Source organism: Triturus cristatus, chromosome 6 (assembly GCF_964204655.1).
Source record: "Triturus cristatus chromosome 6, aTriCri1.1, whole genome shotgun sequence".
NCBI lineage: Eukaryota > Metazoa > Chordata > Amphibia > Caudata > Salamandridae > Triturus > Triturus cristatus.
Window position 1 is genome coordinate 559,632,000 of NC_140589.1, and position 13,093 is coordinate 559,645,092.

The 13,093-nt window shown below is 46.7% G+C and overlaps 1 protein-coding gene and 1 long non-coding RNA gene across 2 annotated transcripts in view; one reads left to right on the top strand and one right to left on the bottom strand.

The window, feature by feature from the left end:
- LOC146817393 (uncharacterized) overlaps nt 1-13,093 on the bottom strand; it is a 1,110,110-nt gene that overhangs the window by 1,055,528 nt on the left and 41,489 nt on the right. The window lies entirely within an intron of this gene.
- Nucleotides 7,787-13,093, top strand: part of LOC146817394 (uncharacterized) — a 57,707-nt gene continuing 52,400 nt past the window's right edge. The window contains exon 1 of the long non-coding RNA XR_014962543.1: nt 7,787-7,882. This is a non-coding gene — a long non-coding RNA (uncharacterized LOC146817394). The remainder of the gene's footprint in view (nt 7,883-13,093) is intronic.

The window sequence follows — 13,093 nt, forward strand, 5'->3', positions numbered from 1 at the left end:
CCACGAATTCCAAGTGGAAACAAAAGAGCAACTGTTAAATATGGATAAACTCTTGGGAGTTATTCGTGCCAAAAATGACGATTTAGAAGCGAGGTCACATAGAAATAACCTACACATTACCGGAATTCCGGAGACCACTGCAATCACCAAAATGGAAAGTTACGTGACGGAACTTCTGCATGCGCTGTTTGACCCTCAGCTGTCCCCTGTCTTTGTGGTGGAGAGGGCGCACAGGTCTCTGGGCCAAAAGCCCCCGGTGGGAGCGCCACCTAGACCGATACTGGCCAATTTGCTGAACTATCAGGACCGGGATAATATATTGAGAATGGCGAGGGAAAAAGGTCAACTGTCCTACCAAGGTAACACCATATCGTTTTATCCGGACTTTACCCCGGCTGTGCAGGCAGCGAGACGAGAATTCCTACAGCCAAGCGTATACTCCTTCAGGCGCAGATCCCGTACTCCTTGCTTTACCCCGCGAAATTAAAGGTTTCCTTTGATGGAAATGCGCACTACTTTACTGATGCAAAATCTGCCCTAAAGTTTGCCAAGCATATTGGTGGGAGGAAGGGTAAAGATACTCGTGGATCGACAGCGTCAGCGTCTGGACACCTTAGTGATAATGACTGACCCAGGGCTCGATCTTCGTTGAGCTAAAAGACTGTTCAACATGACGTCGAACTATGTGGTAATTCGTTTAGATGCAACTGTGGGTCATTATGATGTTCCTTTCTTTCTTAGTAGTTATGCTTTGGGATGTCAGGGGAGGGTTTGTAGTGTACACTGCAGAGCTCCCGGCCACCCTGTTGATTGCCGACGCCACTATGCCCCCCATGGGAAGTTTCCCTTACAATTTCCAGAGATGGTTATGTGATTGTTTGTTAGGGGGGGTTATTCTGCAACCTGATTGGGGGGTTGGAGTGGGTGAGGGGTTGGGGGTGGGGATTGTTTGTTTGTTTGATGCCAGTATGACTACGAGATGTGGGCCACTGTACACACTTTATGATTTGATGGTTAGGATAGCTGCATACCTACCTCTCACTGTGGAACTCTGTCTTGATACTCACACGCACAACCACTGAACTTATTAACGTGGAACATTAGAGGACTGAATGATTGTCGCAAATCCAGACTTGTTCATGCTTATTTAACCAGGCATAACATTGACATTTGTTTGGTGCAGGAGACACACTTGAATGCCACACCGTCTCAGAAGCTACGACACCGCAGGTGGGGGCACACATACACGTCCATATACTTTAATTACGCCAGAGGAGTGGCTGTGCTGATTCGGCAAGGGGTGGATTGGCGCACGAGGGAGGAACATAGGGATCCTGAAGGAAGGTTTGTTATCATATGTGGAGGGTGGGGGGGCTCCCCCTGGTGATTGCAGCGATTTATGGTCCCAATGCCGATTCCCTTGATTTATTTCCTGATGTATGGTCCAAAATTAAGGCGACAGGATGCAACACCGTGCTGTGGGGTGGGGATTTTAATGCCATTTTAGATGATGCCACAGATAGGAAGGGCGTGGCTCGCACGCTACACCCGGCTGCTAGCGCAGCTCTGCAGTCCATAGTCAGGGACGGGAACCTAGTAGACATATGGCGCAGTAGACACCCCCTGGTGAGGGAAGGCACATGTATATCAGATCATCACTGTGCGTGGTCCCGCCTGGATTTCTGGCTGGTCTCCAGGGATGCGGCAGCTTGGACTGCCGCCATATCACACTTGCCGCGCACATTGTCAGACCACGCTCCATGCCTGCTACTATTGACACTCCCGGGGTCAGTCCCCCGAGCGTTTTCCTGGCGGCTCCTACAACATGCTATGCTAGATGAGGCCTTCAAGGAAGAGATACGGGGAGATATACTTGATTATTTTACTAACAATGAGGGGTCGGTGGAGACTGAAGCTTCACTCTGGAAGGCTTTTAAGGTGGTGATCAGAGGCCAATGCATTGCGAGGCAGGCGGGGGTATTAAAGGCAATTCGTGGCACGCTGCCTCTCTGGAGGCCCAGATTAAAGCACTAGAGGAGGTTTTTTATTCCACGAATGACCCTCACATAGTGCAGAAATTAAAGACTCTCCTGTTGGACTATGCGGAGGAGGCACAGCGTGAAACGAAGTTCTTAGGCAAATACGCTGAAGCGTACAGATACGGCGAAGGGGATAGGCCGGGTCGTACACTTGCTGGCATGATTCGGACCATCTAAATCAGCGACGTTTGTCCATGAAATACGAAACTCGCAGGGAGACATGGTTAGGGGTCACATGGGGGTGTCTGGCGAATTTGCTGCATTCTATAATCGGCTATATACGACTACTCAGGGGACATGTACAGAAGAGCTAAATGCATTCCTTGACACATTGGCATTGGTCTGGTTTAATGATTCCCATAGGAAATATATGGACCTCCCATTTACAGTGGAGGATGTTGCACAGGTCATTAAAAGCCTGCCCATGGGTAAAGCTCCTGGCCCTGGCGGCCTGACCACATCATTCTATAAGACCTATGTCGAGGAACTGGTGCCTTGCTTACTGGAGGTCTATGGAGAAGCTTTGAAAGTGGGGATACTGCCTCAGTCCATGAGAGAGGCGACAATCCTTACGCTCTTAAAACCTGGGAAATCGGAGAAGGAGCTGAACTCCTACCGTCCGCTTTCCATGATAAATGTGGATGTAAACATTTTCGCAAAACTGCTGGCTAACAGGTTGCAACCACTCTTGCCAATGATAGCACTTCCGGATCAGTCAGGATTCATTCCGGGGAGATCAACATCTCACAATTTGCAAACGATATTTTCAGTGCTGCATTACCTCCACCCAGACGGAAAGGCTGCGGTGGAGTTCTTGGACGCCACCAAAGCTTTTGATACACTTGAGTGGTCCTACCTATTCTCCATCATAAGGCGCATGGGATTCAGTCCGCTTTTTATAAAATGCATCCAACTACTATACACCTCTCCCACGGAGCGTGTACGGGTGAATGGTTTGCTCTCAGATCTCGATCTTGCGTGGGACTAGACAGGGATGCCCACTATCCCCTCTACTGTTCGCTATTGCAATGGAGCCACTAGCGGCTCGAGTCAGGCAACACCACACTGCAAGAGGTATTGGTTTTAGTTCCCGTAACCTGCTCATATCCTTATATGCCGACGATGTTACTTTATATATCATAAACCCCGAAGACAATCTAGACCCGTTGCTGAGGGAATTTATCCGCTTTGGTGGGCTTTCGGGTGTCTGTATTAATTGGGCCAAATCTGTGATATTCCCGTTGACAAATGGTACCCCCCAAGTAACGTCAGAATTCCCCTTACGCTGGGAGGCAGGGGAGGTTAAGTATCTAGGAGTCTGGATCAGTCGCGATACGCAGGAGGAGTGGCGCCTAAACTACGGCTGAACGATGATCTGGCTGGAGGACAAAGTAAAAATATGGGCTTGACTGCCGCTGTCACTGGCTGGCAGGATAGCACTCGCCAAAATGGTCATCCTGCCAAAACTTTTATATTTGTTTGTCAATATACCCATCCCACTTACCAAGCACTTTTTAAATACACTTAAATCCCACCTACTCACGCTGGCGTGGGCTGGCAAGCAAGTCAGAGCTTCTTGGAATCTTCTAACTCTCCCACTGAGGCAGGGTGGTTTGGGGGCAGCTGATATGCAGCTTTATGCGTTGTGTGCGCAAGCCCAGTTTTTGCATTATTGGGTACACCGACCTTATTTCAGCCGAACATAGCGGTCGAAGCAGACGTAATGGCCCCAATCCCGCTTAAGGTAGCGCTGTATCAAAAACCACGATGCCCTTGCGTGGACATAAATTCAGCTGGAACTCTGTGCTGGGTGTGGGACGAACTGCGCAAGAGGGCGGGGCTTCCACTGCTTTATGCCCCTTCCGTTCCTCTATCACAGAATCCAATGATGCCTTGTATACGGGACAACATGAGTAAGACACTAGCTAAGAAAATGAATCTCCAGACGTTCGAGGACTTATACCCCGGGGATACATTTCGACCTCCACCGGCCGTGCTCGAGGGACAGGTAGTGCCATTTACCGAGATCTTTTTATATCATAGAATACGCACGGCGTGTCGTTCTTTATGGGAGGACTTCCCGAAAGCACCGCCGACCCTGCCTGTACTGGAAAATTTGCTGAAATTCCCCTCCTCGTGGAAACTGGTCACCCGCCTATACACCCGCATGCAAGACACTGCCCCGATCGTAACGCCAAATTCTTTTAAACATTGGAATGATGAGCTAGATGTGAAATTAACTGAAGAGCAATGGGAATATTGTTGTGGACAGCTCTCGGAACTTTCCCCAAATTATAAGTTACGATTGATTTACTTTAAAATTTGCATAGATATTATAGGACTCCGGTGAGTCTCCATCGTATGGGCCTTCTAGAAGAGAGTGATTGTTGGAGATGTGGCCATGCTCCAGCTACATTTCTTCATGTGGCATGGCATTGCCCAGGATATCTGATTTCTGGTTGGAGATCTTTGAGTCGGTGAATGGTATACTAGGGGTGGCGTCGACTCCATCTCCTGCGCTGGGCCTCTGGGATATGTAAAGGACACACCACCTAAGCTGCGTAGACTGCATGCCCTTTTCCTTCTGTTTGCAAAGCGTCATATCGCCGTTCACTGGGGTAGGCGGCGGGTGACCTCCATCAAAGAGTGGGTTAGAGAAATCACATACGGACACACCCAACTGAGTACATTTTGGGAATTGATGCCACCCACCTCCAGACCCCGAAACATTTGGGACCCGTTCCTGACTTGGAAAACTAACTCACAAATGGAAGCTGAGGTATCGGATGTGGTTGCATCGTAGTCACCATCGAATTTGTGATACATTAGTGTCTCACATTTATTCCCTGTTATATAGTGCAGGAGACGCCAGACTGGGCAAATAAATGGGTGTGTAAATTTGTAACCGACCCTCTCAGGTAACGCCGTGTCAGGCATTTTCATTTGTGTATAACTTCTGATAAAATGTGAGTACACTAAGATGTTTGAGATATTATATATGTGATTTTGGGAAGGTGGGTAGGATGCGCCCTGTCATTAATATCATGTACGGAAGTGGATTCATCTGTAATTGATTCTCGACTGTTTAATATGAAACTGGCTTGTTAAATTGTCATGACATTGTTTGTTTAAAATGTCAATAAATAAAAGTACAAAAAAAAAATAATTATTATTATTTGACGCCAAAATGGCAAACATCCAATCAGTAGAACCAGAGTTATGAGTTTTTAACGTTTTTAGTAAAAACTAGCACTTAAAAGATTGAAGCGCCGCCCACGGGGATATTGTCGCGCAAGAACGGGTCAAAATCTAAAAATATGGCTGACCGCATGGAGTTGGGTTTGGATACAAGAAGTAGATTGTGCCCGGTCAGCGCTTACCTTCAGACTTAAAAGAATTTCTGAGAAAAATGTTCTGAAAAGGTAAAGTTCAGCGGAGCAAGGTTGCAGGAGGTGTCTGAGAAGGGGTCGTTATTACATTGCCTTGGGTCGAAGCTGCGGTGAAGATTTCTACATTCGTACTTAGTCCCTGTAATGGAAATCAAAAAATCTCCAGGGAGACGAAGCTGAGAGCTGTAGTCGAAGACAGTTCCACAAGGCAGTATACCCCTTTAACGAACGACCGCTGAACAGGATTTGCTGCTCTGAAGAAGAACATAGCTGGAGAAGCCACAAAGTCAATCAGACCGGCGATGCACCATGGGCAGATAGGTGAGCAGGTTGGTCCCGGTCTCTTCCTGGTTCTCAGAGCAGTTTTTGGCCAAAACATTTTCAAGTCTCCGCTTTTGTTTTTTGGGCTATTTGGTCACCTTTAGCATCACTTCCAAGGGTCTAGGACTAGTGGGGCACCACTTGGAGGGTCAGGAATAACTCAGACTGGGTCCAGGTGTGGGTCCAAGGTGAAGGGAGCCTTTTGTGTGCATGAGGCTCAGATCAGAAGGCCAGCAAAACTAGCCCTTTGGAGTCACTCTGGTGGTCCTGGGTTACAGGTGAAAAGTTGAAAGTCCAGCCCTTCTTCCCAAGGAAAGAGGGCAGCAGGGCATAAAAAGCAGCAATTCAGCCAGGCAGCAGTAGGTCAGCAGTCCAGCAGAGTGGCAGTCATCTCAGTAGCACAGCAGAATTACTTCCATACGGAGTATTCACAGGTCCAGAAGTGTACTGAAGAGTTGGTATCTGAGGTCCTGTTTTTATACCCTGATAATTTTTTTTGTTTAAATCTTTTTTTTTTTTAAACACGCATTGAAATTACAACAACGTCATGTTTGCTTTGATTACATTCCAATTCTACAAGGGACCTTTCAGTATTTCACCGTACATTTCTGCCTTCCATGGAAGTACCCTCTCTCTTAAGCAATGTCCAATGTGTACTGCGATATTCCTCTCGCACTTTTAGAACATACAAAAAGAAATATACAATACAACCCTTTACCCTGAAACAAACTGCCCTCCCTCACTGGCATTCATTTCCTTCCAATAATGGATTCTCTCGTGGTTCACAGGCCTAGGTCTCTAAGTTTCCCATGCATTCAGGAGTGTTCGATCCAATTCTGTTAACATCAGCAAACAAAGGTATTTTGGGCAAGTAATTTCATTGAATATCTGCAATAATAACGAAAGGAAGGGCCTCCACACACCTTTGAATGTGGTTTCTGAATTTGTCAGCATGGCATTGATACACTCCATTCCTAAGATGTACCACAATCTGTGCAGCCAGCCCAGATATGGGGGCTTTGTTTGTGTCCCCCAATACCTTAGTATATTTTGGAGAGCCGCCCCCAGAGTCAACCCCATCTGCCTACCCCTACGGGATTTTAATGGAAATGTAATAGGGTTTGGCAAGCCCAACACCACCTATGCGGGGAATCTGGGAATCTGTGTTTCAAACTGATGGTCAATTTCGTCCAGAATTCTATTCCAATATTCTGTCAATTCTTGGCATTCCCATAATATGTGCACTAGAGTCCCCTCCTCCCCACACCCCCTCCAGCATATAGGGCTATGATCTGGATTGCCCCTATTGAGGCGCACTGGGGTAAGGTACCAATATGTAGCAATGTTGGTGGCCATTTCGATGCTGGGTACATTATGCGCTGTGTGCTTGGCCCTATAATAAATCTCAAACCACTCCTTTTGGGATAAATCCCGTCCCAACTCCTTCTCCCACCTCTTTTGACTGGACATAGGGTGCAGGGAAGTTGCGTTTTGTAACATAGAGTAAATTTCGGTGATTAGTTCTTTATCATTCTGCTTTGTAATCAGCAATTTTTCATATTTCTTTAATTTAGATCTTTTATTTCTTTGCTGGTATATTGAATGAATCCCATGTCTCCTCAGGCACAGAGTGCCTACAGATACGATAGGAAAAACTCCTGCATCCAGCAAAAACAAGGGGAACCTGTGGCCTTATGTTTGGGTTGAGCAGCCAGTGCTGAATTTGCAAGTATCGCAGTCTTTTCGACTCTGGCAGCCCATAATCCTGCTTTATCTGTGGGAAAGGTATAATGCTGTCCGTGCCAAACAAGAATGGCCCACTGACTAACATTTTGATTCTTGCCAGGCCCTCACTTTCCATTCCCGGGGTTAAGTCTCTATTACCTAAAAGTGGTGTCATAGGTGATGGGAACGTTGTTAATTTCCTCTTGACCGCCACTTCATCCCATATTTTCATCACTGTCTTCGTGATTGGGGAGGGCGCGAAATAAACTAGAGCGCTGACCCAAACCTTCCGTTAACACACCGGAAGCAGTGATAGCCCCAAACGACCATCCGTTCAATCGGCACACGCCGTGACGGACCGAGGTCAGAGGCTGCTATCAATCAAGGGGTGGCGTCAGGAGCAAAACAGTAAGTGTCATTCAATTTAAAAAATGTTAAAAGCAAATGTGCAAGAATGCGATAATTAGCAGGATTGACAATATTACGCTAGAAAAGGGCAAGTGGTACCTTCGTCAACGTCAACGTTAGAGTAGCGGTCACAAATTATCAGGAGCAACGCTGCTGCTCTGCTGACCTGAAAATTCAGGCTAGGGAATTTTGGCAGTCAGGGGCAGAGATGGACACAAGGTCCGGGATGATAAAAAAATATTGCTAATTGCAGATATAAAAAGCTGAGACTATTCCTCCAAAGAAATATACTCCAAGAATTGAATCACAATTGAGGCAGCAGCAAAATAACCAAGTTGGTTTTGGTGTACATTTGAAAAACAGAAGTAAAAGAATGGTTTTTATAAACGTGTTATTCTTCTATCAAGCCACCTAAACCTATGTATTTTAAATGTTCATATATTTTTCTTTTTAAAAAAAAAAAAATCTGCTTGGACAGTTTGAATCTATATTCAGTTGCTGCACAGGTACCTGCGAGACATAAGCTTAGCTTCCACAAGCTTAACCATGTCATTTTCAGTGGCTCAGTAGTCGGATGAAAAAGGTACACAGAAATGATTGGAACACTAAATATCTACCAGCAGTTTATTCGTTCATACTATATTTTGATAAAAGGTATTGCTTTGAGGGAGGTGATTGGACCCGGCCTCCACAATAAAGAGTTTATCCCTCTAACAGTATAGAAAAATAGAATTTTTACTTGTCTCACAGTCACCCTTTCACTGGGAACCAAAGATCCCATTGTAGCACTTGACTCTCCCATGACAGGAAGCAGAGCAGTATAAGGCCTACTCAGGGGAGGTGGTGCGAGCTAGCAATCACTATTTGCTGGTACACAATAATAACACTCAATAAAGTATTTCTAGTCTGTGCTTTGTCTTTAGAAAAGTAAAAGTACATTTATTACAAACACACACAGTACTTAGTACTACGCAGTAATTTACAAATATACATACAGCTGGTAAAATACCTTTGGCAATATTATATTTGACCTAAAAAATCACAGTACCCTCTCCCCCCAATGTACAATCCAGCACCACATGTCACTGTACGTCAGGTCAATGTTACCACTTAAAGACCAGAATCATGTCATAATACCTCCTTCCAGTACCCCCTTTAAGTAACCATAATCCATCTGAAATCATTAAAGTAATAAATCATTGCAACCATGTGTATACATTATAATCAATAAAGCATTGCAGCCTTTCTGGAATAACCATTACAGTCAGTAATTACAATACCTTTAAATAAAGCATTGGAAATAACACTTTCACGTAAAGCCTAGTTCAAACCATTATGAATAACACTTTTAAATAAAGCATTGTTCAAACATAAACCATGTGACTGTGTCTTCCTTAAGCAACTTTGGGCCACTAATCCGCAGCCATTGAATCAGCCTTAAATAGTGCTCCACTTCCAGCTGAAAAAGCTCCAGCTTTTGGGCTAACTCAAAATTAAAAGACAATCCTAGGGTAGTCATCCGTTTCTAGACTCTGCAAACTTAGGGTCTGTAGTTTGGCATGTTTCCTTTGGGAGGAGGTGCTGCACTCCTGCAGCCCCCTAACCCCCATTCAGTTTTTATCGCTAGTGGTGCCCATGCCATCGTGGAGCCATCACATTAATAAGAACTTTAGGATGAGCAAAGCTCCGCACAGCATTATGAGGTGCTCTCTCCTGGGAGCGTGAATATTTAATAAGGGGGTCCGGCTGCATTCTCTTCATGCTGCATGTAGCTTTCTTTTTTCTTTTTTCTGTTTTGTCCTTGGGGGTGGCCAGTCCCACCCGGGCACCCCACATGCTTTCATTTGTTGGGGGCAGCTAGGAAACCCACACCTAGCTGCCCTGGCTGTTTCACCACCCGGCCAGCAGTTCTCAATGCATCCGACAGGAAGCTTCCCCCCCACCTGCTCCTGTGGGCAGGGAGTTTTCTTCAGTGGTTACCGTCCTGCTCCACCCAGACCTTAGCTCAGGGAGCAGGGCAATGGCGCACCCCCTGGATCCTTGGGGTTTAGAGATGGGGCCCCAGACCCCTTCCTCCTCTTCTAGGGGCAGTGCAACGGCGCTCCTCCTCCCTTTGGCAGCATCAAGGTCCCTGGGATGAGGTCCCGAGACCCTTTATTCTTTGCTAAGTGTTCCGAAATCACTCCACCCGAGTCTTTCTTGTGGCAGAGGCTCGGAAATGTGGTCCTGGCACCATAATGCAAAAGCTGAACCAGGGTAGGGCCCAACGTACGCCCGCACCCTCTCAGGTATTAATTTAAATGCTCCTTGCGCCGACACACAGGCCCTGGCCCACCCAGGGTGTTAATTGAGCATCAGCAGTGAAGCTCTACATGTTCTGTCCTTGTGTGTGTGTCTGGACGGGGAATGGGTCCAAGATCAAATTCTTCTTCCTTAGATATCTCAGCCCCATTGGGCCGTTTTGCGAGATCTTTATTTGGGAATCTTGTATAGCGCACAGATACCCCAACGGGGTGTCCCGGCGCTTATGTGAGAGCTGAAGCTGTGTCTGAATTCAGTTGGTATCAACAGAACAGAAAGGTTTTCAGAGCTCTCCGGAAGGGAAGTTCCTCCTGGATGGTCCGAATAGACAAGGGTAGCTTGTTCCAGTGGAAGGAAGCACAGACTTGGAATGTTTTTCCCCCAGAACGAGCTTTTTTAACTCTGGGGGTAGAAAGGAGATGTTTGGAGCTCGAGCGGAGAAGTCTGGTATTGCTATATGGAGGAAGGCAGGAGGATAAGTATGCGGAGCCCTTTCCCTTGATCGCGCGATGAGCAAGGGTAAGTGCCTTAAATTCCGCTCTTTTGTGAACCGGGAGCCAGTGCAGCCTATGTCGATGGGGAGTGATACGTTCACGAAGGGGGAGCCCACAGACCAGATGGACAGCAGCATTCTGGACTGTCTGGAGGCGAGGCTGGAGGCCCAGGGAGAGACCAAGGTACAGTCCGTTGGCGTAATCTAGATGGGAAGTGATTAGAGCCTGCACAATAGTTTTCCTAGTTTGGCTAGGGAGGAAATTGATGAATTTTTTCATCATCCTCATCTTAGAGAAACAGGCCGCGGATACCGACTGGATTTGTTTTTGAAAAGAGAGATTGGTATCCCAGGTAACCCCGAGATTTTTGACTGAGTCTTTAGGTGAAGGGGGAGAACTCAGTTAAAGAGGCCACCACAGGTTAGGGTCCAGAGGCGAAGGCTGATGGAAAAATATAACCTCGGTTTTGCCAGCGTTAAGCCGGAGGGAATTGTTGTCCATCCAGCTAGCGATGTTACGGAGGCAGTTTTTCAACAGGTCAAAGGTAGATTGGGAGGGGGAGTCAAATGAAAACAGAAGCTGTATATTATCAGCATAGGAAGTGGTCTGGATTCCAGATACAGGAGGGGGCTCAGTGAGGAGCCCTGGGGGACACCCTACCTGAGGGGGCGACAGTCTGAGGTAAAAGGGGGAGTGAATACTGCCTGTGTCCGATTGGACAGAAAGGAGGCAAACCATTCCAAGGCCTTGCCTTGTATGCCTTTTGCCTGTAGTCGGTCAAGGAGGACGGGGTGGGAGACGGTGTCGAATGCTGCCGACAAGTCGAGCAACACCAACACCGCTCTAGATCCCTCATCTAACTTCCATCTAATGGCGTCGGCCATCTCAATGAGGGCGGATTCGGTACTATAACCCGACCTAAAGCCGTGCTGTGAGTTGTGGAAGGCACCATTAGTTTCCAAGAAACCAGCCAGTTGTCGTTGTACAAGTTTCTCCAGCACTTTAGCAGGAGCAGGGAGATGGGACGGTAATTAGCTGGTTCGGAGGGGTCTGCATTTGCTTTTTTAAGAATGGGAACCAATCTAGCGTGCTTCCAGGAGTCGGATAGATTCCTGTCTGGAGAGAGTCGTTCCAGATTTCATTTAAAAAGGGATTGAGCAGGGGGGCTAAGGATTTATACTGTTTTGCCGGCCAAGGGACCAGAGGGGAACCAGATTTACATTTAAGTAATTCTGCCAGCGAATGTTCCGGGGTAATCACCTCAAAGTTAGAAAAGACCTTAGTAGGATTAGAACTAACTATACATGATTCCAAATCGACAGGGTTAATCTTGCTGGGAAAGGAATTCTGAATAGTGGCAATCTTGTCATCAAAGTAGCTGGATAGGCTGTCGCAGAGGGACTGGGATACCAGGAGTTGACACTTGAGGGCCAGATGGTCAGTGAAGGTTCTGACGGTATTGAAGATGACTCTTGAAGACCCTTGTGCCCGGATGATTTTCTCCTCAAGATGGGATCTTTTGTGATCTATAATTTTCTTCCTGTACTCCTTAAGGGCGATTTTTATATTTGAATTTGCTATTTGGGGAATAAGATCGTCTCCAACTTCTCTCAAGCTGTTTACAGGCCGATTTACAAATACGGAGTTCATCCGAGTACCACGGTGCAGAAGGGGTAGCTCGTGAGGATTTAATAGGTCTGATAGGGGCTAGGAGATCAATAGCAGAGGAGATCCAATGGTTAAAATTAGACAGTCTGGAGTCTAAATCTATAGCCTCCTCAGGGGCGGACATTGAGAGATGAGGGGCTAGATTCTCAGGGGAAATCATCCTCCAGTTCCGACCCACTGAGTAGGACAGGGGTCTTGAACGGTCCTGATGGCGAAAGGAGATGGAAAAAGGGATCACATAGTGATCAGACCAGATTACGGGGGTGGGGTCACTTAGAAAGGTATCTGTTAGATTAGTACGGATCAGGTCCAGAGTGTGTCCTGCCTTATGCGTGGGACCAGAAATAATTTGGTTTAGCCCACCATCTGATAGGGTGGACAGAAAATTAGCGATGGTGGGGTCATCGACATTATCGACATGAAGGTTGAAGTCCCCTATAAGGGTGAAATTGGCATATCGGAAGGAGGCTTGTAGGGCATAATCAAGAAGGGTCGGGAGATGGGAGATTTTGGATTTGGGGGTGCGGTAAACTAATAAACCTGAATATGTGAAGTTAGCTGCTAATTTAATACAAAAAGGTAGTGCCTCGATACACTCTATTTGGGAGTAGGAAAAAGAAGAGATGGACCAGATAGATCTATAGATAATGGCCACACCTCCGCCGGGGGTGGATGTTCTGTCTATTAGCACACAGGATCTTATAATCTGGCGGGATGGCAAGGCAGAGAGCAGGGTTGGATTCTGCTC